Source organism: Haliaeetus albicilla, chromosome 16 (genome assembly GCF_947461875.1).
Source record: "Haliaeetus albicilla chromosome 16, bHalAlb1.1, whole genome shotgun sequence".
Classification (NCBI taxonomy): Eukaryota; Metazoa; Chordata; class Aves; order Accipitriformes; family Accipitridae; genus Haliaeetus; species Haliaeetus albicilla.
The window spans coordinates 21,473,065-21,498,301 of record NC_091498.1 but is presented as its reverse complement, the minus strand read 5'-3'; the positions used below and the strand labels follow the sequence as shown (position 1 = coordinate 21,498,301).

At 38.7% G+C, this 25,237-nt stretch overlaps 1 long non-coding RNA gene across 5 annotated transcripts in view; it reads right to left on the bottom strand.

Moving 5' to 3' along the window:
* LOC138689289 (uncharacterized) overlaps positions 1–25,237 on the bottom strand; it is a 350,596-nt gene that overhangs the window by 167,416 nt on the left and 157,943 nt on the right. For 3 of the 5 annotated variants that reach the window (XR_011328157.1, XR_011328160.1, XR_011328159.1), the window contains exon 8: positions 13,024–13,949. The exons of the other annotated variants lie outside the window; for them this stretch is intronic. This is a non-coding gene — a long non-coding RNA (uncharacterized lncRNA). Of the gene's footprint in view, positions 1–13,023; positions 13,950–25,237 lie in introns of those variants that run through there. 5 annotated transcript variants of the gene reach the window in all.

The following is a 25,237-nucleotide window of genomic DNA, read 5'->3' as shown; positions in this document are numbered from 1 at the left end:
TAAATATATATCCCTAGTACAGTCTTATGCCACACAGCACAAACTGGAGATCTGCCAATTGCAAATCAAGTGGTTTGAGGAACTTTTTTCTTGACAAAGACGACAGAGCAGCTGTCCACCCTCATAAAAGCTATGTGGGCTATTATATTCTTCTGCTTAAGTGCCAGAATTTTGTTGTGTGCCTTTCAGATAAAAGGTTGAGTGTTGTCCAAAATGGAGCTCCCACTTCCGCAGAGCAGTACTCAAGAACCCCTGTAAGAACACTTGAAAAGATGTTGCCAAAGATATTTTGGGAGTGAGACATTTTTTGTCCTTATACTAAAAAAAAAGAAATAGACATTTGTCACTTTCTAAAGTGCTCTCAGAACTGTGTTTTTTCCATTCAAAAATACTGCAATCCTTCTTGAATTATCATTTTGACATTATCATAAACAGCTTTTATTAAGTATTAAGAAAACCAACATGGTAACCTATTTATAATGTCTTCTTGTTATTGGCTCTTGTCTTAGTGTCATAGTTTGACCCCACCCAGCAACTAAGCACCACACAGCTGCTTGCTCACTCCTCCCCACTCCCAGTGGAGAGGAGAATTGAAAAAAAAAGTAAAACTAATGGGTTGAGATAAGAACGATTTCATAGCTAAAGTAAAATAAAACGTAATACTAACAATAATAATAATAAAATATAATAACAATAATAGTAACAAAAAGGAATGTAACAAAAAAAGAGAGAGAAATAAAACCCAAGAAAAGATAAATGGCGCACAGTGCAATCGCTCACCACCCACTGACTGATGCCCAAGCAGCTATCCTCCCCTCCCAGCCAACTCCCCTAGTTTACGTACTGAGCATGACGTTCTATGGTATGGGATATCCCTTTGGCTAGTTTGGGTCAGCCGTCCCGGCTAAGCTCCCTCCCAGCTTCTTGTACACCTGCTTGCTGGCAGAGCATGGGAAACTGAAAAATCCTTGACTTGGTCTAAACACTACTTAGCAACAACTAAAACATCAGTGTGTTATCAACATTATTCTGGCACTAAATCCAAAACATAACACTATACCAGCTACTAAAAGAAAATTAACTCTATCCATCCCAGCTGAAACCAGGACAATACCCACCCCTCATTCTATACCATTTACGTCATGCCCAGATCCCACACTTTCCGATACACTTCCAATTAACAACAATTAGCAACAAATCATTATGTATTCAAGAAGCAGTAAATACAATTGTTTCTGCAGCTTTTCATCATCTTTGGGTAAGCAGCTCAGAAGGAACTACCATCATTTGAGAGGAAGAGTTCTGTCTACATAGAGACTATCTCCCTTTACAGCTATAACAAAATACTATACTGATATCTTTATTCTGCTTTAATGGTGCAGCTAAAATTGAAATAGCTCCCATGAATAAAGATACATTTAAACCACATCTCAAATTTGAGGTTAAAATAAAATATTTATTCCGGAATAGAAATCATACTTTCAGCAACTCTATAGAGGACAATTCTACAACAGTTACAGGATAATTAGTTGCTGTTCTAGTTCTTTGTAAAAAAAAGTCCCTCTCTCACTATCACAGATATCTCTAGAGACAGCTCGGCTTCACACCGCCCCTTCTCTTCAGAGACTAATCAACTGCAGACCATTCTATAAGCTCACACTTTGAATCCCAGCATGGCAGTAGGTTACATCCAGGATGCCACCATGTCACTCCACAAAGACATTAACATAGCTCCACAGATATAACCAAGCAGCATTTCTGTATTTCATATATGTAATTCCAATAAAATTACAAGTAACCTATCTACTACATACATGCAATTACAGCCACACTGTATGCTGCAAAAGAGGAATGCAGGCTAATTAATAGTCTTTGCTATATAAAGGAATCTAAAAAAAGGGTTGGGATTACCAAAGGAATTGGCCTTTTCAAAGAAAAATACATGGTAGGACTGAGACGGTATACAGCATTAACTTCCCTGACCAAGCCTGACTGCAGAAGGCAGCCCACAGTACACAGCAGTGTGGACTGCTGGCCCTGACAGCTCAGTGAAAGAACACTGCCATCCCACCACCTCTGGGCACTCTTACAGTCATCTTTTCCAGTCATACCAAAGAAATTTTTAGGAATATGGCTATTTACAAGAAATTTATTTTGAACCATGGCCTACCTCCAGCTTCCAAAAACTGAGGGCAGGTAGGAGGCAGCACAAGATAGGACGTGGCACACTGTGGATTTTTTTAGGGAAGATTTATTAACAGGAAATCTTTTGTACCTACACCTGGAGCGCACACAGTATACAGACTCACTGCACCTCACGGCACGCTGCAGGCTGCCTTACTTATCCACCGTGTCCCACTTTAATACACTGATGCAGGAACTGATTGCTCCTACAGTAATTTCCTGAGTGCTCTTAATACAAACCCTGACTTTACATACTGGCTTGGGCAGCATGCTTGCTTGCTTCTCAGATTAAAAAAATCAGGCTTGAACCCACTCCCCTGGGTTGCTCTCAGCCTTCTGAAAGGCTGAAGAGCCACAAAATGATCAGCACTCGCCTCTGGCCCCTGGGTCGAGCAGCACAGGGCAGTCGGTCCCCACCTGAGGTGGAACGTCCCTTGTTGGAACCTTCGGTCTCCAGGAGGCAGAGCAGCGGCCGGCGGCTCGCCTGAGGAGGCCAGCACTCAGGTCCCCTGTCTGGCCATCTGCCTGGTCCCCTCACAGCTGCCGCTCTGCTAGCGCTAGCACAGGTGATGACCAGCCCTGCGGGCGCAGTACCACAAAGCTGCTTCCTACCTCTGTCTGCGCCTAAATCTTGTACAACAACACGTATGGGCCTAGTAACAAAAGAGCTCGCGGCCCTCGGTATCCCCAGCACAGGGCAGTGAGGCAGGCTGCGCGCTCCCTTCTGCCCGCCACGGAGCCTGATGGGAGCGACGTACACCGGGCAGCGGGGGAGGCCGCAGGGGAGCTGGAGCTGCGTTTCGGGACCTGTGTCTCCTCCCAAAAGCAGCAAAGAATGGTGCTGGCCGCAGCTGCTTCGCTGGAGGCTTGGAGGCTCTCTGCATCCCACAGCCAGCTGCAGCTTAAATCCCCATCCATTTGTCTGAACTCCAACAGACCATGACAAAAATAAACGTGTCTAGGTAACCTTTATATCCAAACAGTGCCGTTTATAAAATATTTTTCATAAAGTCAGTGATACCACCAGTGATCTGTGGTAAGAGCTTAAGCAGTTATCACTGGTTTTATGTTGGTAATCACCTCATGAATTACGTGTTTTTATTCAGAATAACAACTGGGAAGTGTTATTTGCAAAGACATTTAAATCTGTAGTAACCCCGCTGTAAAAAGCCTATATAGAACAAAATTTCTGTTTGTTGGTTCCACAGTTTTGCTTTTGTTGAGAAACCACAGTTTTACGTGCGCACGCTGGGGGATACTTGGATTCAGAGCTGTATCTCCTGCCTGCTGGAGGGCTTTCAGCCATCCATTGGCCATGCATTGGCCAAAACATTTCCTGGCCCCAAGAATTATTTCATTTCAGGGCCTAGAGCAAGGACTACCTGCCCACCCTGTGGGCCAGCCTGCCCACTCTCCTGAGCCAGCTGGCAACGTACCCGCGCGGAGCCTGTCCCCTGCACCTCAGCACTGCGTCCCAGGTAAGCTCCCATGCCTGCCAGCCAGCCAGCCGCGCTGCGGGCCTGCGGGCTCCCTCACCATAACCCACCAGGCAAGGTTAAACTCTTGAAGCCATCAGGCTTAACACCCAAAACTGCAGTTTTCATTCCATGCCCTATGCGGACACCAACTTAGAGACTAAAACACTTCAGTTTAGAGGTTTTTATCCTTATACTGTCAATTTGACATTTTTCCGAGCCTTTCAGCAAAAAGTTTTGATATTTGGACTTTTTCATTAGTTCAGGGTGAAAACAATGTTGAAATAGCATTTCCCTCAGGAAAAATTCTACTTTTCAGTCCTTTCTAGTTATTATTTTAATCATGACTTTTTAAAAAAAGTTAAATGGCCTAGCTAAGCATCAAACTGGGAATTGTTAGATAAAGTATGCTCTGACTGTTTCTCCATTTCTCAAAAATCCATTTACAGAGTTGCAAAGGAATACCTGCTTTTATATGCAGCCAGTGTTTTTTTTCTGCTCCCACAGCAATTTTGTGCTATATCTGAACTAGCACTTTAGGAAAGAAAAAATGGAAATACTTATTTTCTGCCCTTAGAATTAGTTTTTAAACTTTGAAACGTTCACAGTCTTCTGTTTATAAACAAGAAATGGTACCTGGTTCTTTAAGACCTACTTCCATTTTACTGGGAATATCCTGTGTTCCTTTCAACTGTAACTTTACTAAGAAAAGGTCCCTGAAATGCTTTCATAATCAAATGCATTATAGTTCAGATTCAACAAAATATTTAGCCCCCTACTCCTTTTGATATCAACACTAAGTTATAACCTACACAAAAACTTGGAGCTAAAGCACTTCAATGAAGCTGGGCCCAGTTCTGCAAAACACTGAATAATGTATTTTTGGCTCACTGAGGACAATGGGAATCAAGCATAGACCTGAAGTACTACAGGTATGGATATACTTAACCACTCACAGCACGTAGCTAAGTACATTTTCCTGTAAGCTGCACTGGCTCATTAGCCATTCCTATCCAAAATAGTCATTCTCAGGAAACTGAAAGAAAAGTTGGTCCTTGTATCTACATAATTTATAGAGTTTGAGTAGTTGCACTTCCAGTTCTGTTATGTGACTAGGCCTAATAAAAACGGTGTCTTAATATATCTGTGAATGTAATATCTGTAAAGAAATACCATTTACAATGTAAGAAAAGAACTGCTAAAAACTTTCCTCTGTCCCAGTTATTCCAGATCAAAGCTATACAGTGAAAACCTGTTAAAAGAGAACCAGATAAAAAATAAACCTGTTAGGCAAATCAAACCAGCCACTGGTAAAATGATAAAATACTGAAATAGCTATTAAAAAAATGCATCCCTAAAACTCTCAGCTAGATGAATACATATTTTAATACTGCTTGACAAAGTGTGCTGTCTCTCATTTTTCTTCTACTACATAGTATGTATAAAGAAATTCTTTTCAGGAACAAATCTGTTCACCAGTGTATTCATTTTTCATTGGCATATGCATTTCAACACTCCATCCTTCTGGTATGAAGGAAGCTTGTTTTATTCACAGAAGTCTGCAGCTGGCACCTAATGCTTTATTTACCCCCCATATCATAGAAGCAGTTTCCCCATCATTCTTGTATGCAAGCCCCTAATCCTATTCCCAGAGAGGAATGTACCAGTGATAGTAGACAGCAGCCCTCTTTGTCATCCTACCATTTGTTTGTTCAGTAACTTTTCAAGCTTTGGAAATATGTTCTCTAAGAGAAAGTATGCTGCCCAGGAAAATCTGCTATTAGAAACGCACTTTTTCCAGAGTCTAATCAGAAATACCCTTTTAGAAGCTGTACATGACCATTACATCATTACCTAAATGTTATAAAATAACTGTAATAATTTTATAATGATATTTCAATAATAGTAATAATAATGATTTACTAATTCCAGTAATTTTAATAATTTAATAATTTTAAATTTATTAATCTATTTTTAATTTCCATAAAATATGTTGGTTCCTTATTGGATGTGAACAGATTTGATTTACCAGTTGATGACCTAGGCCATAGTCTTTCTTCACAGTTAGGTCTTAAATTTGAATGAGCAAAGAAAGGAGGGATGTGATCCTCAAAGGAAATTATTTTTAATAAATAAGTAAAGAACAGTGTGTTTTGAAGCAGTTTTATGATTCAACACAATGCCAAACAGCTAAGTTCTATCACATCCTGGTTCCCTCTTACATTACGCCTACTGTACAGATGCTTTTTCTGTGTGTTTTTCTATGAGTGTACATATGATGCATTCTATGAAAAGTGTGCACAAGGTGGCCTCATTGCCTTTTATGGTTCTGCATCCAGAACTGCATATCACCAGTAATTAGGGTAGCACTGAAAGATGTGAACCCTCTAATTCCAGTATATCCCCATTTAAACTGGATGACTTGGAATGCCTCCTTGCTCAAACAAGTGAGTCAGGATTAAAGATAGAGTTGAATTATTAATTATTTTTTAATTAAGACTCCAGTTTACATATTGTCGGGATACCATCTTTACTCATCAGTACATAAAAATTGTGTATATAAATTCAATATACTGCATATTTGCAAGTATTAGCATACAGAAAAATCACCAAGTTCTCTGGAGTTATCAGTCTAATTTCAAGACAAGTTCATTACTACCACTACTCCAACTGACAAAAGTGGCAGTCTAGTTTATTAAGCTAGACTGAATGAAAACATGGGGTTTCTGTCTGTGTCTGCACACAGACACATACTCACATACAAACACACATACAAGCACAGCTTCAGGTAGAAACTACTTGTGTCCTCCATTCTCCTCAAACATGAGCTATGTAGTAGAAAACAGGTTCTTGCCCTCTCCGAACGGAATAAAGAAAACTTAGTTCTCTTTTCTTCACTGTTTTATCTCATCTTCCAACCACAAACTCACATTCAGCTTCATCCAGTTTACTTATTAACTTCCGTTAAAATTGTAGGTATTTTCACATAACTCTTAGGAAAATCAAGCCTATAAAGACAATGTGTAATGCATACATTAATAATCTAATGCATACATGTAATGCATACAAGTACTTAGCAAAAATAACATGAAGAATGATCACTCACATGTCTGCTATTTGAAAGTCACTTATATTTTTCCATGTGAATTTTTTTTTTTTCTTATTATTACTGTTATTCTTATGTTCCTTTTATCACCATAATAAACTGCCTCTACCAGGAAAACTTTATCATTCTATGTTTGCTGTCCCTAGCAGAAAAACATTTCACTTCTATGGGATGGAGGTATGTTTGTTTTCAGGTCAAGCAATCAGTTCTACTTCTTCAGCATCATCTCTTCCACCTTCAGCCATCACTGCTAGCCTTACAGTAACTTTCCTTGAAGTGGGCCAACACCATCAGGCACTCTCATTATCATAAACCCATACTATGCTTAGCATAAATATTGCCAACCACAGACTGAGTTTTCTAGTAACTTATTAGGTATGTCACGTCAGCTAATCTGCCATAAAATACTTATCCCCCTACAGGGATTAAAAGAATGACATGCTGCTGTTGGGAAAGTATGGACAAAAAAAGTGGTGACTTCCCTGACAGTCCTTTTATGAGTTCAGCAACATTAACATATGGAAAACAGAGCTTCTATGCTCTACTTTGGCTAGAACATGCCAGTCTATCACGTTAAAAATATCCATGACTTTAGTCAGCAAACATAAGTACCTTATCCTCCTGCCTCTGATCTTAAGGCAGTCTTCCACTAGACTTCATCTGGGGAAAGACTGGACATAAAGTTGAGTAAGCATAAAATTACTCAAAAACTCTTGAGAGTCTTTGTGTGTTGTATTTCTTCCGCTACCATTAGTAAATCCCTCTTGTCTGTGTCAGCTATGTAAGCATATTTTAATCTAGAAAATTCACTGAATACCAAGGTATTTCCATTCCTTATGCTATTAATAAGGACAGTAAAAGAACTGATATATACAGGGCACATTCTTCTTCTGGCAGATCCTGGCTGTTAGGGAAAGACAGACATTTTTTAATGATATGGTTATATGTCCTACTAGCTATTTTCACATTTTAGCTGTCAGAACGAGTAAACCAGATACTTTTAAAGAAGGAATTAGAGGTCCATTTGCTAAGCTGAAGGCACTTAGCATTTCTGTCATATCATATCTTACTAGGAAGACCAGTAAAGGATAAAAATTGTTAGACACTGTTCTTATTTCAAACCTTATGCTGTAAAAAATATTTTAAGTTACTTCTCTATCTCAAAAGACTTTGGAGTTATTAAGTTTCTGTCAGAGAGAATAATTAAATAGCTTCTGAGAAGCCAAAGTTTTTCTTTTCCATTCCTGTCACCACTGAACCTGAAAGGTAGAAGATTATATGACATGGGAGGCTGACACTGTATATGCTTCCTGTATAAAACACAGTTCCATTTTGGATCGATTTTGTAAGCAAATAGCACAATCAGGGTGATAAGCTGTTAACACATCACCCACTGTTTGAATAATTACTTACAAGACAACATCTCTGTTCCCACCAATTCTCAGTAAGGCACGGCATAACTTGAACACCTACTGACGCTATTGCCTCAGTTATAAAAACCTCACTCAAGTCTTTTTTAAAGAGTTGGGGTTTTTTTCCTACTTGTGAGGCCACTCATTCATCCCACCTAACTAACTTAGCCATTTAACTGAAGCACCCATGTTGCGGATGCAGTCCAAGCTAAGACTATCCTTCTGCAACATTGTTTGTAATGCTACAAGCACCAAAAAATACCAGAAGAAAGCATATCCTTAAGTCTGTTCCACTGGGTAGTGCACACTTACAGCTCTCATTGAGACTAAAAGTCTCAAATAAGCCATGCAAATAATAATGCAGCTGCTTCTTTCTATCTCTTGGGAAAAAAAATTACTCTTCTCATTTTGCAGGTCTTGTGATTAAAAGCCATGCTTCAATCTTCTTCATTGCAGGCAGGGCAGATGTGCAGAATGCTTGGGGGAATGCAGAAGTCTTCCCTTCACGCTGTGTTATTCCTGGAGGTAAAGAAATGCTTCTGCCTTAAGATATCCATGCATAGCTCAGCCTCCTCTGTGCTTCTACTTGAGCGTCCTCATATTTCAGACTCCTAGACATTCCTGGACTGTGCTCAGTTTGACTGAGCCCCTTTTTGATCCTCCTTATAGGCCACAGGGAGCACAGTTCATACATCACTCTTGTAAATTAATTATGTTAACAGATGAATGGTGGAATCATATCAAAAAGTGTACATGTACCTCTGAAATCACCTAAGCCAAAAGACTCTTTCCTAACACAAATAGGGTCTCTGTTTCTGAGAAAGCCTGAAGCAAAACCTGCAAGTCTGCTGGGGATACACCCTACTGGCTTCCTTTTCATTAAGTCAGTCAAGAAATAGTAGCGGCTCTCTAGCATTGGAAACACCCCATACAGTCACTTTTTTTTACCGTGCAGCTTCTGGTTCTATTGTCAGTGTTTGTGCTGTCATTCTGTTGTTTCTGCTTCCTTGCTGTTCTCTCTTCTCTACCTACACCACTAATGAGCACATGCCAGACCACAGCATTTATTTTAAAACCCTTTCAAACCTTACTCACCTTGTAACAAATAATCCTGCTTTGGTTATTGAACAGCCACACTGTTCTTTGTATACATGTGCCCAGGCAAGGTGACTGGACTATCTCAATCAGCAGATGCTCAGCTGTGCTAAATCTGTGAGGCTGCATCAGCCCCGTCCGTTTCTGTGAACCCTGGCATTTGTTATGTGTAACCACCATTTTAAGTAGCTTCTGAAATTTAGTATTTTGTTTTTTCCAGATACAAGGGTTTCCTTAATAAAAATGCACTATTTCAAATGCACCTTCTTTTCAAGCCAGATTCCTGTGTAACTTACCTCTGTAACAGCACTGTTTGCTTTTTCTGCATGCCAGGGAAATAAAGTAGAAAGGGTAAGAAAGCTAGTGTAACTAATAAAACAAGTAACATAGCATAGCACAATTTATCTCCTTTGATAGGAGAAAGTGTCAGGAGAGATTTAATTCTTGGGGAGTGGTGACCATTTTGTTTTTCATCCTAAGGCTTTTCTTACATTGCAAGAGATTTTTACAAGATGAGAATGAATCTTTAGTTGAACTTTAACTACAGGGCATGAAACTACAAGCAGAGGGAAACAGAGAAATAACATGACAACACTGCCAGTTCTTTTTGCGAGACCTGCGGCATCTCATTGCAAATGAGATGTCAATCCTGTAATTAGCAATTCAGTCAGTATTAATTGTGTGTATGTTACTTCACATCAATCACTGTCATTTCCATGTAGTCAGGATGTTTTATAGAACCTAATTTGTAAACAATATGCAAAAGTTTAACCCACTTTAAATTAAAATTGTCAAACATCTAGCATAACCTTCAGTGAATATAGATAACTGTGTGCAATTGTGTTTTGGCTCCTAAGTAGGAAAAGGGAATGCTTTAGCTATTTGTTTCTACAAATAGACTTTTAAAATCCTAGTAAGTCCTAAGGGAAAAACAAGCATGCATTGAAGGCCATTAGTCCACATGCAAAACCATTGCAGCCAACCTGTAACACTTACTTTCTTGTCAAGAATAACACAAAACTGAAAAAGCAGGGGTACGAAGTTGAGAGTCAAAGGCAAAACTCATTCCAGCAATTCATATTTTATGAAGCAATATCTATTCTTGATTTAAGATGTGTCCAGGGAAGCATAATCCATGGCTTCCCTGGCAAATGGGGGTCGAATTGTTAAAAAAAAATTTAATTCCCTGATTCTCAATTTGTCAATTTCAAACATCAGAACTTGCTTTATTTTCATCTGATAGATTTCAGAAAGCCCTCCATAGGAAAATTATATTTCTCATACATTATGAGAACATATAAATTATATTTCTCATGTAATGACTACTACAACCACCCTTTCACCTTAAATTTGATAGATTAAGTAGATTGAGCTCCTGGAACTCTTCCTCTTTAATACCTTTTTTCCTATGCCTTAATTATTCCACTGGCTCTTCTCACTGGTGATCAACAACCTTGCTGAATTGTGAACATTAGTCTTCCACCAGGAGACCTCTGAAAGTGCCAAATAAAACAAAACGACTACTTAATATTCTCAGGATTGCATTAAAACCTTTGCTGCAAATTATGTTCTTTCTCTCCTATGCCATAACTACTACTCACTCCAAATTAATTGCTCATCCATTGCTTGTGAGCCACTTAGATGCTATGCTTAATATGGGCAGTAGGTTCCTTAGGTATGTTTCTCACTGTGAGATTCATAAACACTGAAGCACAACAACCATCAGAAAGTTTTTCATGTGGCTAAAAAAATGTCGTGAAATGAAATGAATCACAAACTGTGACTCTATCTTCAGTCTGTCTCCTCTGGAGAGCTCAGCCCAGACCACAAACTGTAACTATTGTGTGAAGCTGCCAAAAATGCAAATTCCAAACTGGCTACCAGCTTTCCTTTCACTTACAACGAAACTTAATCTAAAAAGCATATACCTTGTACAGCTTAGGCATGGTTTGCACAGTTTTCAGGTTGACTACCTGTTTAGCAGTCAAATATTTTAATACTCTGTTACTTATGTGCTAGAAAATACCTATGTATAAAAGTTTCCAGAAACAGAGGGGCATCTTTTCATATGTGGTATCATTTTTCAATACCTTATGCCCTTTCCTTACCCCCAGTTTGGGACTCATAAGCCATCAGGTCAGAAATGCTGCCTAGAAATACGCAAACCTCATGGGCTTCAAAGTCAGAATGAAGTTGATGCACCTTGCTGGTCCTTTCATTTTAGAAATGTCCCTGGTCCGGGACTTTCATTTTAGTAGGTATATATTTTCTTTTGAAAATCTAGCAAATATGCAAAGACTGAAAGCTGTGCTACATCTGCTTAAAGTATAACAGACATACAGTATTCATGAACACCATTGCCATTATGGCTAATAGCAAGATGTTCATACGAAGGAGACTACATACTGCAAGGAGTTCAGGTGTTTAGAAGTTTTCACCACAGGCCTAAACTCTGAATTCTTTGTTCTCTTCATTAAATGGTTAGTACTGTACAAATGAAATGAATGTAAATCTGAGATTAGGAAACAGATCAACGCACATGGCACAAAGTTAGAATAAAGATGCACCGAATATGCTCACAAAAACAAAACTAAGATTTGAAGGGAGATGGCTATAGTCGAAGTATCCAGCTCACACTAAGCCTGATTACTTTCTCTGTTATGTGCATCTGGAACACATATGCATTTCACATCAACACAAGTGGTTCTGTGGTGTTTCTCCAAAGGGCTGTTCATGGCAGAATGAACAATCTCCTCAGTCAGGCACATAGCTAATGGATGAAAAAGGATAGGAAAATCCTTCTACCAAAGGATACAAACTATTCACACTGACACCTTAAGTTATATTCTCATACATTCTAGGACAAAAGATAGGGAAAATAAAACTTAGTATGAGATGAGTAAAAGGTTTACTTACCTTCCTAACTAAAAGATAGGAACATATTCATTTTACTTATATCTTCTGTATTTTGATATACATATATATTTTACACCATTTTTTACTGTTACCTATAAATAACTAATGATTTATCTATAAAACACTCCTATAAGCCCTGGAATCTATTTAAAAATATGGATAAAATAATGAAGGAGATGGACATACAGAAGAATAAAATCGAAAAGGCTAACAAAGTTTTGATGTTTAGGGGACTTAAGGACAGCATTCATGGGAAGCAACAAAATTTATCAGATTAGTAATTTACTGTGCATATTTTTCCCACTGGAGGTACTACAGCAAAACAAAAGGGCCCCAAGGAAGCCTGAGCCAATGCTGTTCTAGATACTGGAGTCACTGTTCAAGAAGATACTTAACCGTGTGGTTGGCTTGCAGCATGATTAATCTTATTACTTTCAATGGAACTATTCACATGCTTCAATTAGGCTTCCTGAATAAGACTATGTTTACACAAAGTAAAAGGAAATTAAAAAAAAAAAAAAAAAAAAAAAATCACTGCCTTCCAGAGCATCAGTTGTTCACAAAACTCATTAAACTAGTATTTTGCTGTTACAGCTTCTGCAATTGGCTGGCCTCAAGGAGCAATACGCAATCTCACCCCCCTGAGCTTAAAGCAACCCATCATCACTCCTTTTATTTTTTGCAAAACTTTTTTGATCAATTATGAAGGGATTCCTTGCATGTGCACTACTTCTTACTTTGGCTTCTTTCACTTAGAGGATGGATCTCCACTGAGAATTAGCCTTCTCACAACTCAGATGCAGTAGGAGACATTTTACAGTGACACAGGATAGCCTTTTCAGGAAAGACAGTATTTATTAACTGCTTAGAATACAGTACCTTAAGGTTCCTAGGTCAGAATGGACAAGCAAAGAGTACACTCATGTCAGTATATGGAAGCATTAATTGTTCTTTTCCTGAAGAACAGCCTGTGATTTCTTCTCTCAGTGTGCTTGCCGATCAACTCAACTCTGCATTTCAGCCTGCTGTTGTAGAGTTTTCTTAGGTTCTGCATCCGTTATAAGCAAATGTCCAGTCACAGTGCATCTGTTGTACCTTCATGGTAACATTGCTGATTTTAAGATTGTTCTTGAAAGTTCACTTGGGTTTGCCTTTCTGACCAACAGCTCAAGAGAGAAATCATTACCTTTGGTCCTATTGAGACACAATGCAGCAGTAAATGAGTAAGAGCATCAAGTACCTTTTACATATAAAAGAATGGAGGGATTGACTGTTTCTTCTACAGCTGTCATTTCCCCTTCAAGTAATTTCAATTTCTTTGAAAATATTATAGTGAAATTCTGCCCTTCTGAAATTATGGGCACTTTAAAGGAATCAAGACTTTACACAGATTTGTTCCCTCCACCCCCATATATTGATGTCTGGCCATGCATATGTTACTAAGCCAAACGACTGGTACACACCTGGTTTTTTCTCTGGTATGCCAGGATCCACCAGCAGAACTGTGATATCCTGCTCTGGATATCATCTTCATGCTTCCACCCCCTCCTCCAAAATCAGAAAAGCAGTTTTTGTTCTTTTGTGGGTTAGAATATATGCTACTCCAGAAGTGACAAAAATACTGTCTCCAAATTGCTCATCTCAGAAAAGAATATTAGAAATCCACTGGGCCAAATTCTTCCTTGAGTTCAGATTAAATTCCATAAGATAGAAATATTGACGTTCTGCTCCAAGTGTAAAGACAGCTTTCCTAGGACTCACCTAGAACATAATAAAGTGGACAATAAGCTATGAAAATGTCCTGGAAATTTGTAGCAACTCCTTTACATGGATGCTGTGATATTAATAATCCAGTCTTGCATATACAGTTGAGCGATGTTCCACACTGCTTTGCAACATTTCTGCTTCAACAACCTTGTCTGCATAAGCTCATGTTGACATTGGAGCTAACAAAAAACTCTTTTAAAGCAGGGGTTTGTGATTAGCTTTTGTATCCAGTTGCACACGCAAATACAGTAACAGATGGAAGATTACTAAAGAGTAGAAGAAAATGAATTTTCCACGTCATTATCTTTCAGAGATGAGAAGTACAAAACAACACCTATTCTATTACGTCTGGTACAATAGGCTTCTGTCTTTGGGCTAGATGTGATCTGCTTTTTAAAGGCAAGTGGAAATGTAATTAGAACATACTGTAGAGAGACTGACCTTACACTCATCTGAGTTTTCATTAAAGTAGCTATATAAAGCACTTGATATGTTGCAGGCTGCAGCTGTCAGTTTCAAGAGCTACTTCTGAAAGCCCTGAAGAATTAATTGCAAGGTAACAATTGCAGCACTATGGTTAGTGCAGCTTGCAGTTCCATTGCAAGAATAACCATTTAATTACCTACAGTTAAAAGAGGCTCTTCCTACAGACTCTGGGTCAAATTCTAGGAAGTGTTAAGTACCCACAATTCCCATTAATTTCAGAGGACCTTGCCAGCATTTATCACCACCCAGGATTTCACACAGTAATTGTAATTGGATTTTTTAAACCAATACTTCTGGAGTTTCAGACATCCAGCCATACCTGTGGTATGGCACCCGATAAGGTCATTTGTCTTTTTTTTTTTTTTTTTAAAAAGGTGTATTTGCTTTTTAAAAATGTTTACTTTAAACAGCCTGCAGGTCTTTATTTACAAATACACTATTTTTTTGGACAATGACATCCATATATCTCATCTACTGGTTTTGCCCTTCATTATGCAGAATGACTCAGGAGGATGTCACAAAAAGAACTGAGCACAGAGTAATTGCCAGTTCATCTCCTCTCCCAATTAAATTCATAGCTTTAAGAATCCAGACCTTTTCCTTGATCTGACAAGTAGCAGAACAAAGCACTTGTATTTTAGGTGTTGTCTGTCATGTTTTATCTGAGGAAGACATTTACATACTTCAACAATGCCAAGAACACAGGCTTCCAAATTCATATACAAAATGGTAGCATTCATTAATCACCAATTAACTAGGCAGCAATCCAGAAGAGCAGTTTGCTCTAAGAGCTTGATACCAGCTGAAGATCCATCAATAGATTGCTAATATATCTAAGAACATTTTGTAGTTCCACTAAAAATTTCAGCAGCAGAAATGTCAAGAAAAGATTGCAATAATGAATAATTATTTGTTATTACTGCCAATGAGTTAATATACTAATGGATCTCTACTTTATTCCCTAGTTGTAAGCTAACTGATTCTTAATGCATGTTTTTATGTGGTAACATTACTCAAACTCCAAAACATGACGTTACTCTGAGCAAGAAGGTTCTGATACTTTGCTGAGTAAAAACACTGTAGTGTAGAATAAATGCTACCCATTGCTTTATTGCAGCGTTGCAGTTCTGCAGATAGCTGTGTTAAAAGCTGGTTTCTCTTGAATACTGAGTTTCTAAATTAAGATGTATACTGTAACTGAATGCAGAAACATGAAAAAACCACGCAACAAGAATTTGTTTGTTCTACTTTCCACACAAAAAGGCTCAAAAGAAATGGAATAATCACCCTTGTCACTGTCAGTCCTTTAGCGTTAAGTACAGTAGCCCATAGTGGAAGCAGATGAGCCTGAGAAATACAAGATTATCCTTATAGGTAGAAGTGATACAAAACTTTTGCCAGATGCACAGTGATATTCACCTCTTGAGCAGGTCTGTGGCTTCATTCTTCACCAAAGCCTCTTTCTTGGACAAACCAAGCCACTGCCATTGAAAAAGGTCTACTATGCTGTCTCTAACACTAACACTGGAACTTTGCTGCCTATTGGTAGCTATGAGTACAAAATGTTAACCAGAAGTTTGCCCTCAATCTCTTCACTGGGTAAAAAACTGGCTGGATGGCTGGGCCCAAAGAGTGGTGGTGAATGGAGTTAAATCCAGTTGGCAACCAGTCACAAGTGGTGTTCCCCAGAGCTTGGTATTGGGGCCAGTTCCATTTATCATTATTATTATTATGTTTATTATTATTAAGTTCTTTATCAATGATCTGGACAAGGGGATCAAGTGCACCCTCAGCAAGTTTGCTGATGACACCAAGTTGGGAGGGAATGTTGATCTGCTGGAGGGTAGGAAGGTTCTACAGAGGGATCTGGACAGGCTGGATCGATGGGCTGAGGCCAATTGTATGAGGTTCAACAAGGCCAAGTGCCGGGTTCTGCACTTGGGTCAGAAAAATTCCATGCAGCACTACAGGCTTGGGGAAGAGTGGCTGGAAAGCTGCCTGGTGGAAAAAGACCTGAGGCTGTGGGTGGACAGCCAGCTGAGTATGAGCCAGCAGTGTGCCCAGGTGGCCAAGAAGGCAAATAGCATCCTGGCCTGTATCAGAAATAGTGTGGCCAGCAGGACTAGGGAAGCGATTGTCCCCCTGTCCTTGGCACGGGTGAGGCTGTACCTCAAATACTGTGTTCAGTTTTGGGCCCCCCACTACAGAAAGACATTGAGGTGCGGGAGCATGTCCAGAGAAGCGCAACAAAGCTGGCGAGGGGCCTGGAGCACAAGTCTTATGAGGAACGGCTGAGGGAACTGGGGTTGTTTTAGCCTGGAGAAAAGGAGGCTGAGGGGAGACCTTATCACTCTTTACAGCTACCTGAAAGGAGGTTGTAGTGAGGTGAGGGTTGGTCTCTTTTCCCATGTAACAAGTAATAGGAGAGGAAATGGCCTCAAGTTGCTGCAGGGGAGGTTTAGATTGGATATTAGGAAAAATTTCTTTACTGAAAGGGTTGTCAGGCATTGGAACAGGCTGCCCAGGGAAGTGGTTGAGTCTCCATCCCTGGAGGAATTTAAAAGATGTGTAGATGTGGCACTTAGGGACATGGTTTAGTGGTGGACTTGGCAGTGTGAGGTTAACGGTTGGACTCGATTATTTTAAAGGTCTTTTCCAACCTAAATGATTCTGTGATTGTATGAATCAGAATTGCCTTCAGCATTATCCTTGAAGTAGTCTTCTTGATAACTATGTTGCCTCTTTTCATATCCATAAACTAACAGCTGCTTGAAACCTTTATGTGCTAGCATATTTTTCTGTACTATATTCTTCTGCACTGATACTTCATACTCTTCACTTCCATCAACCCAAGTAATAAACTTCAACTACCTGAAATATAAAACAAGCAACATTTGTATCTCTTGGAGCAATTATGGTAAGTACTTCCAAGTAGCCACCAATCCAACCAGCATGGCTAGTTTGGCTGAGGTAATATAGGATCTGATTCTGGCTTAGTGATGATCATACAAGAATTTTATAAACGAAAGAAAGAATAAGTAAGTACAAGGTTGTCTAGCACAGCCAACAGCAGGAATTCTACCAACTCAATATTTCACTTGGGTGGTAATTTTCTCCATTACTAAGAGGTGATAGATATTTGCAAATCACTTTGGCTCCGATTATAACCTCGTCTATCTCTTGATGGAAAAAAGCAGAACACTTTTTTTTTTTTTTTTTTTTTTTTGGACAAACACATGGAGTTTGTGCATGACTACAGGAATGGTTAGATATGAACTGCTACTTAACTCTCCCCCAAGAAAAGACCAGTGGTCAGGAGAGGGAAAAGATTAGAGCCTTAACTTCATCTTCCCATTGCACAGACTAGGACAGAAATGTCCTAATTTGCTGATGTTACAGGCCAGGAATGAATGGGTCATGTAGGGAGCCAGGACTGGCTCTTCAGAGAACATGCAGTTTGTCTGGCAGACCTGCTGTATACCACAGCTCATGCATCACACACCTCCTGCTTTGGTTCAAGCCTCACAGGACAACCCAGCCTATCAAATAGTGAAGAAAAACAACTTTTCCTCCAGTGAGCAGAAAAAATTATTCTAACTGCCAGCAAAATAAACCAGTAAGTTTTTCAGCCCTGCTGCACCTTCCTAATGAAACCACAGACAGCTCTGCAGGGGCAACTTTGTTCATCTTCAAAGCTTTTTAGAAACATTGAATAATCTTCATATTCCTCCTGTGGGCAGGAAAGTATTAGTATCTGCCAGTTAAAATCATTACAGAAATAGAGGCACAGAGAAGCTGTAAGAGCACAGTTCAGAGGTTCAGAGAGAGTTAGACTGCCCACGCATCCTTGAGCTAGAGAACATTTTGCTTCATTTGAAGTTCTGCTGTCTTCCTTTGCTTTGCTAAGAGCCAGCACAACTGGTATAAAGATGGGGTTCTTATTCTTCCACTCTTCCCAATGCAGTTGATAGTAATAAATAGGTAGGGAAATAAAACAAAAGGCTCTGAGCATTTGGAGCACCAGCTCTGTTTTGCCATCTTTTAAAAGACAGATAAATGTTGCTTGGCCGAACATCAAAGAGAAAAACTCAGCTGTGCCTTCTCTAGGAACACAGTGAATCCATTGCAGCTCAAGAATATTTTAATAATTCAAAGTGCATCAGTACTGAAGAAATACTTGAGAATCCTTAAATATTACCTGGTTGCAATATTTTGAAAGATAAAAAATGAAGATAACTGTGCAATTCACAGTTCTGAGAATCTATGGTCCATCATGCTAACCTCCTGTTCAGAAAAAGGCAGTTGCTAACACACACGTGAAATCTTGCCTGCCAGTTGTAAGGGAAGAAGGGGAACAAGGGAGAAGGGCACAATTTTTCACTGCTCTATCCTGAATCACAGTCTTTGCACAGATGGGAAAAAAATTGCAAGTGGAAGCCAATTTTGCCTGCCTAAACTACAACTTCTGCCTAACAGCAGGAAGAAAAGAGTAAGAGCTGAGATTCACCTTCTTCCGGCATATAGATGCTCAGTCAGAACTTCCGTTACAGGCACTCAGCCTTCCAGCAGGAGGTTGTGAAAAGGCACCTGAGGGTGTTGGAGGGCATATCAAACTAATTGTTTATCATATTGCCCTAAATAGACAAAAGTGTGATCACTCTTTCATGGATTTCACTTCTCTAACAAGAAATAGTTGTTGTAGTTGTCTAGACTATAGACAGAATGACTGTTTTCCCACTCATGAAAGGGAGAACCTTCATGATCATGAAGGTTAGGTCCAGGCTTGCTTCCACCTAGCATGATCAGAGATAATAGTAAAAATCACTGAAGGCAAACACCAAGAAAAAATCATCCTTAAATCTAATTACAAATTTATTTTCCAAATGCTTTTTTAAAATACCAACAAATAGGTTGAAAACCTATAGTCTGAAGACATTTGAGGATCCATGGACTACTTTTCATGTCTACAAGACATACTACCAAAGGAAACAAGCCTATGCCAATACACGTTACCTAATTAGGACCCAGACCATCACTGAAAAACGTTCAGAGGTATGTACACCAAAAAAGTTTGAAACTATTGTGTTAGGGTAGTTTTTTATCAAATAATGCTATTAGATATATAAATCAATGTATTTAAAGATATATCAGGTCTTACTATTTTCATGCCAAGTTAGGTTACTTAAATTTTTCTTGCTTGCTGTGTCACCACAATTTCCCCTGCTGTATTTTAACATGCAAATGCATTTAGAATGCATAGCAGATCCAGGTCTTACATACAATTTCACAGATCGCTGAAAAATTAGATGTATGATACTATAATGGAATCAGAGGAACAGCTGGAAGCTCCAACACTTACCTGAACATACAGCTGAGTTGGAAAGGATCTGGAAAATTTCCTAAGTTGAGAAGAATAGTATTTCACCTAATAGTGGGAGGCAGTACCTTCCTAAAGAGCTTTGCAACACATACTAACCAGCACTGACTGCACAGGATACACAGCATTGGCTAGTTAAAACTCTGGCATGAAGTAGATCTCTGCCACCTAAAAATTGCTTTTGCATGCCCATATTTTCAGTATTGTTTTCCAGCCTCTACCATCATCATCCTATAATGAAAAAAATGGTACATTCCATTCAGTTTTACTGCCAGTGTGCTCTCTATGCTTTCCTTTATCTTCATAACTCAATGCTGGCCCAAAAGAAAGAATGCATATTCAATCTTCCTTCCAAAATTAGAATGGAAGAAGGTGGGCATTGGTGGGGGATGCCTATCACAGGTTTCTTATATTCTTTGCCTTCTACATTTTGGGATATGTTTACCTTGAATTCCATGTCAGTCATTCATGGAGCTAGTCCTCAGTGGATTCAAACCGAGGCCACTTATACTAATCAACCCTCCTGGCCAGCTGCTGTGCATGTTCCAAGGACACCCCTACATCCTAATGTATTTTTGCAGAGTCTACCAAATATAGAAATCACATACTGATAAATGTATTAGAACTACGACCTAAGTCTTTAAGAAAGTATTTCTCACTTTCTTTTGTACAGCTAGATACCCAGTCACCAGCCAGGTAGGACGTAGTCCTAAATTTGCTTTCTACTGCAATTGGCTTAGCTCTTTGTGATCTGGTCTTAAAATCAGCTAGAAAATACATGTATTTGAAACTGCACAGGCAGAACTGGAACAACTCCATCAAGAATTCTCAAAGCAGGAAGTTTCATAGGGCATTCTGCCCTGATGCACATCTGTCAGATTCTAAGAAATGGAAAACAAAAAGTGTAAAAGCAAAAGAATTTAGCATAAGCTGTAATCTATATTTTAAAATGGAGTTCACAGTAGCCCATCTTCAGCCTTAATGGAAATGCTTGTATTCACTGTGCAAAGAATTTTACCTCAGATTAGATTTGTGGTATTGCCTAGTTCTTGCAGATAGTAGAGCTACTAAACAGTGACAACACTGCATTTATTTTTATGATTACTATAATAATGATGATATTTTTACAGAGTTGCAGCATGAAAAGACACAATATTAGACTATTTTCTCAACATTTTTACTCAATTACTACACTAGCTAAGGTCTGTGGTCTTCTTGTCTTAAGTCACAAATTGTAAAATAACATTTTCTTATCTGGTCTCCACATTTTCCTTCTCTGCATGTTTATTTTAAGGTGAAGATACATTCAAGTGTCTACATTATATATGTCATAGCCATTAGAATGAGAAACTTTTAAACAGAAGCCAGGATGGTCCAACAATGTGCAAGTCAAAGCTCTAACTTAGACTTAAGTGCCTTACTATACCTTGAGCATCTAACTAGTCAGAACAACGATCATTTGCCAAGTTTTACGGCAGGATAATGACTAGAAAAAACAGCATTAGTTGGTGATCTTCTACTTTAGTTAACTGGTAAATGGACTGATTAATTGATTATTGTTTATTTTATTGCACTAAGGTCACAACCAAGATGAGCATTGCCCTGTAGAAGATATGTAGTACATTAACATCTCACAGAAGACAATCCTCACTCTCCCTAATTAGCAAAAACAGGCTCAATGTAGAAAACAGAAGAGACTTACTGAAGCCAAACAGCAGATGAATGATTAAAAAGGTCCCAAGACTCCTAAACTAATTCATCAGTGCAGCCCCCGGACTACAGGGTGCTCAAGGTATTTTTCTGTGACAATAAACTACCATCTCCAATCCCAGTACTAACATTAATCAGTAAAAATAAACAAACAAACAAAAAACCAAACCACCTTCTAGAAATAAACTCTGAAAATGCATTGGGGAAATCTAGCAACATTTTTTACAAGCAGCCAAACTAAATGCTTTATTTAGTTCAGTCTGCAGCAAGATAGTGTTGTCTTTTTCTGCATAATAGTTTGCACAGCTACAATAACACTTACAAAGTGAAATGTGAATTGCCTATGTACATTTAGGCTAATTTATTGCTGAGAAATGTGTGCTCTGTTTACTATGAATTCCATGCTATTCTTTGGATTGCCAAATGCATTCCTTCTCAGGGAACTGTTTTGTCTGATACTCTGCTTTTGTTTCGTTAACAGACATGTCCTCATCCTGTTTCTTTTGATAAGAGTGTTAGATCACAACGTAATTAATGAATAAATACAGTGAAGTTTGCAGACCTGTCCCAGGATGCCACAACACAGAGATACCAAAAGTTTTACCATGTAATTATTTTGAATCCTAAGAACACATTTCACGGATCCTCTCTTTGAACCTCCCTGAACGGATAAATTGCTACAATTGTCTTAAGAGTAAAGATTTTTAAAAAACACTTCGAAATAGATTTCTTTTCCTTCCTTAAAATTGGGAGGATGACTCTGAAACCAACCCAATATACTTAATGGGAAGGGCTTGATTCCTCCAGTCGTTCTCATCTGAATACCTACCAGTGTCCCACAGCTTTGACAACCATGTGTAGAAACAGAAGCATCTGTCAGTCCTTCCTGAAACAGCAGTTTAGTAGCCTGTCATGAGGCACAATGATCTCTTAAATCTCAACATCTAGCCTTGATTATCACACAGCAGTATCAAAGATAACATGGGGAGACAGATACTAGTGTGTACCAGCTGCAGTCACAGCAGGTTTTTATGGTGATAAAGCAAGTGAAAAATCCTTATAAGCAAATCCATATATGAGAAGGAAAAAGAAAAACAGAAGATGTGAGAGATGAAGATTAGAGGAAGATTTGTAAGAAAAAAAGGAGAGAAAATGGCAGCTGGAATAAATCTTGGAATGACAAGAGGAAGATAAAAAGCCAAACAGAAAAAAGAAAGAAGGGGGTTATGGTAGATAAGTGGAGAAAGAGGCAGAGGCCGACAGAGGTTTAAGGGCTGGTCTGCAGACGGAGTATGTTACAGGAAGGAGGGTTTCTGTTGATAATGACTGTGTATGGTTACAGGTTTGAAGTGGTAAACTCCCTAATGTTTACCTAGCTCCACTGATTTTTTTTTTTTTTTTTTTTTTTTTTTTTAAGGGGGGGGGTGTCTCATTCTCTTTGCTGGCTGGAAGTAACCCTACTGGGAAAAAGAACCTTTATACCATCTGCAGTGAAGGTGATGGGAAGTAAAGCTTTTGAGGGTGTACAAGACTTTGCATGTCATTTATCTCACACTATTAGAGCTAAGGAATCTTACTTCCCTCAGAGTGATATCTAACTGTCCCTTTTCCAGAAACAAGAAGAAATCAGTAGAAGTATTTTCACTAAATGTGAGCTTTTATTGTGCATTTTCACCTATCATTGTCAGAATTCCTTCTTTTAAACAAGCAAGTGGTACAAAAAATAATCCTTACACAGTTTTTTAGGAACAAGGATATTAATTCCCAACATATTTTTAGCCCTGAAGTAGCAGAGCATAGTCGCAACAGCCATGTTGTGCATTTACTAGGTTTCTGTGTTTCTTTGTGTTATTGGCACCTGCTTGGCCTGCTCCTTCTCTCTTTTCCTTTCTCTCTTCCTCTAATTACCATTTCATCTTTACTTTGACATATCCATTACACAAAATGTCACTCAGAATAACAGAGGACAGACCTCTACTATCTCCTACTAAATATCTAAACAACTAGCTCTGACCATATTTGAAACTTTGAAAAGAACATTAGAACTTAAATTTTCCTCACTATTTCATCTTAGGCATGTTGAATGTAGCCACTTTTCCTCAAAAATATATTAACTCTACAGTAGCTTATTGCGTTTACCGCAGGCTTTTAATTGATTCAATTTGATTTTTCATATTACTTAATTCTAAAGTGCTGTAAGATACTGTCTTCATTAACAGGCTTATTGGACTAAATTCAAAAGCTTATCAGGATAATGTTTAGAAAATGCTTACTTGTTTATGCTGCTTATCCTCCCTTGATCTTGGACTCTGCTACATTAACACCTCTCTTATTAGCCATGGAGTGGTTTAGAGTAGCCAGTAATGGCCATCAAGGGACTTAAATATCACATAAGGTGCATCCACATAACTGACTGAGGTATCCAAAAAGGGAAGGATCAGAGTTCATTTTGCTGCAATCTGCCACAACTGGAGGACAAAGTGTCCACGTTGTGTCATTACTAGCAATGAGTGTAGACTGGATGCTGCATGCCTGAGTGCACACCATGCATGAGAGCTAACTGCTGCAGAACGCCACATCCACATTTCAAGTGGGTACTCCAGGTGGCAACCAGGTACACAATTTCAACCTCAGTTCTACCAGGAATTAAACCACTTTGAGCACACCACTGACACAGCTGAGTGCACATCCCAGTACTGACACAGCACAGAGTTGTACCAAAAAATATCCCTACTTCACCCTGAGTTGCTAATGTAGATGTACATGTAGACTGCATGCACTCTCAGGTGTACACTTAATCTGTGTAAACCCTTCTAAAAACTATAGAATACACAGAATCATTACATTATTTGTTAGCTCCACATTGAAAACAGAGGTACTAAGTGGGATTACTCACAAATTCTCTCTCAAAAATTCTGCAGGAGCATCTGGTTTCTTCAAAACAGAACACAAACATCTTTTAGTCATATGAACAAAATGTAAATAAATTATCACAGGTTCGTTGAGGAGGGGAGGTGGGACACTGTTTTTCCTTCCAACTAGCTTTTGGACTAACACACATAAATGGGATTCAGTAAGGAATTCTGAAAAAAGTCTAGTACATTAGGAACATTATCTTGTCTATATGGTACATATCACTGATGTATATTAATCATATTCTTTCAGCCTGTGCTGACTCAGCTGACATTCTGAATCACTTCCAGAACATAAAAAGGATGCATTTTGCGCATATATATATATGTATGCACACACAAGCACCTATCAGATTTTCTTTACCTTCTACCAGCAACAACAACAACAAAATTTTTTAAAAATCAGGTTTTGTGTATAGTGTAACAAAAAGTTAATCTACTACTAGTAATTTCTTTAAGTGCCATATATGATTTCCATTTGGGTATACAAATTCACTGTTGTCTCAAATTATTTCCTCTGCAGTTCACTTTCTTTTCTTTTTAAACCCCAGAACAGTAAGAGGTATCCTTGGTATGTCAAAAGGCTTAAGCCGGGATCTTCAGAAAGATGTTTATATCCAGGACCTGGAATTTCAGTAGAGCTAAGCTGCCCTTGAAAAAACAAAGTAAAAGCAAGCAGATCACCACATAAATTCACTGTCAAGGGTCTGAGTACCTTGCAAGAACATCAGATGGTGAAAGACGGACTGGTTAATACTTAGCCTTTGAAAATCTGACCCTTTGGCCATAATGTTGTT